Genomic DNA, 3,941 nt, shown 5'->3' on the forward strand with positions numbered 1-3,941 from the left:
CATTGGTGCTACTTTAATTCTAATGTCATTTGATAGTTCATTCCACATCTTGGCTCCAAAATATCTCAATGACTTGAGTCCATATATGGTAGTGTTAACTTTAGGTAAAGATAAAACATATTCTTGGCGCCTGAGATTGTACTTAAATGAGCGTAAATTAATAAGATTCCTAATTGCCCGTGGTGCTTTGTTCGATATGCTATTATGTATTGTCAATAACATGTCTTGAATTCTTCGAGATTCCATGAAGGGTAGTCTTATCCTGTCCAAGAGATGCTGATAGGATGCATGTTTATCATTATAGACATATCTCAACGCCCTTCCTTGACTTTTTCGATTATTGTAGTGTTTCTTTTCCCGCAATGGTGCCAAACTTGGTGGCAGTAATAAAAATTTGGTAGTATGAACGAACGATATAACGATTCCTTGGTTTTAAGTGGTAAAATGTTTTTCAGTCTATTAAGGGCGTTTATTTGAGCACTCACTTAAGTAAGGCAAATACTCGATACAAGATCGTCAAATTTTAGCTTACTGTCAAGTACAACCCCCAAGAGGTTAGTCGTTTCTGTGGTCCTAATATCAATATTACCCGATTTAAGGAGTAGCTGTTCCTCTGTTCTATATATATACATGGCTTATCGTTATAAGAATATTAAAAATACTATTACAGCAGAAAAATAATGTTTTCAGTGACACTGCAGCAAAAGCAACAAAAAAGAAATACCACAATGTACAGAAAACAAAAGTTAATTTTTATACCTAAAACATTCCAAAGAAAACAAAGTATGGTATTATTATCCAAAAAACTCTGGAAACACATCCATGTCTACAGTAAGGAACAGAACAGAAGCAATGTCAATAATAACGACTAATAAATGGCTTATAGCATTAGCTAGCACAACGAAAAGGCCAAAAATACTCCAATACTTCTCATAAACACTACTATTAATCTACACTTAGCCAAGTCTTGCCATAATCTTAAATATTCCTCTTTTTGATTGAAATCTCATATTTTACCATGCAAAACAGCCTTTCGGTTATCGATCAAGAGCTTATTACAAGAAATTTCTGCTCTAGCCACTGACACATTGACGATAATTATCTCTTGTGAAAATTCACCAACTCTTTTCAGTGTGAAAGTCATGCCTCTGCAACCTATTATCATTCTGGCTTTGCCTCTTTTTTCACTAAAAGGTCATATTTTGCCCTGCAAAACAGCATCTCGGTAATCGATCAAGAGCTTATTACCAGCAGTTTCTGCTCTATCTTGTCAAAATTCACCGATTTTTTTCAATGCAACCTATCATCACTCTGGTTTTTCCTCTTTTTTCATTAAAAGGCCATATTTTAGCATGCGAAACAGCCTCTCCGTAATCGATCAAGAGCTTATTACAAGCAATTTCTGCTCTAGCCACTGATACATTGACGATATATACCTGATGTTTTGAAAACCAGGTCCGAACAGCCCAATAACAGCTGGTGCCTAATAGAGTCATGTAAGCAGTGCTTACCAAGTTCCGCACTCCACACTTCATCTAGAGCAAAAAGGAAATGACACTAGAATCTCTGGGCCACCTGTGGATGAATTCAGGCTTAACTATTATCATATCAGATGAAAGCTCTTTGCAAGCATAACTTAATGACAGCAAAATAAAGTGCCTTGAAATCTCCCCCTCCCCCCGGGGGTCAGGTACCACTCCGCACATATCAGCCCCCCCTCACGACAACAATGGAACCTTCTGCCAAGGCAATAAACCCACTCAGCTTTGGGAAATTCCGTCCACTTTAAGGATTGTGTCACGTCGGACAGCTAAGTACATACCCAGCGCTCAGACTGACTTGAGACTATGGACACAAGTTCAAACCGACCCCACCCCCCTGGATTAAGGGCCAGGGACCCCAAAGAGGTATCCACAATTAGCCACACTCCTGTAGATGTCTCCAGACTTTTCGCTAACGGAGCCCCCGCTAGAAAATAATGTGCTACGCTAAGCTGAAATCGATGCCTGCGGCATCGATTTCAGCACAGCTCGCGGAGTAAAATTAGGTATGCGTTTTTCAAAACTTCAAGGAAAAGTGCAATTGTAATGGCTCTATGTTTCGAGGTCATGCATTTTGTGTAAAACAACATGTCCTTTTGCACTCAGATTAAGTCACTGTCTGAGCCCGTGTAGGGTTGATCCGCCCGTCGGCTTGGAGAGGTAAGATCAGTACATTATAACAACCCCGTTCTGCTTACAAAATTTACCTTTGGCTTCAACTTTATAACAAACCAGTTTGATTTTGACAGTGTGGCATGCTTATGATCTACAACCCCTACCTTCATCTAGAAAAACCAAACTCAAATTGAAAATGAAAACAAGAAAATCCAAAAGACTATTAATCAAGTCAAACTGGTTTGAAAAGTTTACCAACAAAAATAACTTCACAGCACAATTAACAGACCCCTTTTTCAAAACTGCAGGTAGATATAAATTTGGGTAAAAAATTTCTCCGCATATCTTGCGTAAGAAACATTGCTGTGACCTGAATCTTGGCGAAAGTCTTTGCATATTTACCTTTTTTCTCTTCAAGATTCTGGACTTTATCATTTGAACTGTTTTGATTTTGATTTTGATTTATTTTGAACGGCATGACACTGAAAACCAGCAATAAAATAATTCGTTGCTCGATGCCCGAACGATGTGGCGGCGAATTTCGCGTATAATCCGTCATTGTGTGCTTCATGATACCTCTTTCTACGCCATGCAGTCATGCGAAGACAATTTCAAAGTGCCCATTGCATTCACGTTAAAGAAGAAAGAATCGGTCGCTTTGAAGATCTTCGACAGTTTAGGTGGAATGCTCTCGACGAACAAGATGTGATAGGGGAAGGGTCGTTTGGAGCCGTTTTTATCACAAAAACCAGGAACAAGGACGGAAAGTCGAAACAGTGGTTGACAAGGAATCACCCGCTTTTAAAGATTCCCGCTTAGAAAAGATTTCCCATTTAAAAGATTCCCGCTTTAAAAGATTCCCCATTTTAAAGATTCCCGCTCTTAAAGATTCCCCATTTTAAAGATTCCCCGTTCCCCGTTCTCTCATTTTTATTTTCATTTTTCGATTCCCCGTTCCCCGTTTTAAAGATAACCCTATTGCCGATTTTCCTTGTCATACCATCTAAATTAAACAAGGCAACCATTCAGTACATAAAGTCAAGAATCTGAGATATGATAGATGATCGATATATGAGAAACCTCGCTAAGAATTTGTTCTGTGAGGTATTTCATTCCTGAGCTATTCGGAGAAATATTTGCCAAAAATTATAGAGTTTTCTTTTTATGGAGGCGCCATGTTGCTGACCCCAGGGACACCAATATGGCGGCCGTAAAATAACAGAAACATCTGTCATCGAGTTTTGCTATTAAAACGAAACTTTTTTTACCCTAGGGCTTCGCCACATCGCAATTAATATTTTATCGAATGCAAGGACTGTTCAGTTAGCAAGCGCCTACATGCAGGATAAGTCACCTATTGACCTACGCGACAGCTTTGTCTGGCCGTCGTTTTAATGTCACGCAACACAAAAGTTTTGGTTTATTACAAAACGAAGAACTCTGTCGAACTAAAAATTTGTAAAACTTCAAGTTCTTAGAGAGTCATATGTCTGATAAACTAAAACTTGAGAAAGGATAGGTAATTTTTTATTTCGGAATGTGAAGACGTCACATGAATAGTGATGAAATCACACCGGCAATTGACGTCACGGTACAGGGGGACATTTTGCTTCGGGTGAAACTTTGCATTGGGAAAAGATGCAGAAATTAACGTAAGAAATGATATAATATGGTTATTTTAAGATCACACGGGTGCATTATTGTGTATAAAAATGATGGATTTTTCACCGTTCTCAATCTTGATCAAGCAGTGACAAAAGAAGTCGTTTACCACCTTGAAAGCAA

This window comes from Orbicella faveolata, unplaced genomic scaffold, assembly GCF_042242905.1.
Source record: "Orbicella faveolata isolate gen_17 unplaced genomic scaffold, um_ofav_v1 contig_2, whole genome shotgun sequence".
In the NCBI taxonomy this organism is placed as follows: Eukaryota; Metazoa; Cnidaria; class Anthozoa; order Scleractinia; family Merulinidae; genus Orbicella; species Orbicella faveolata.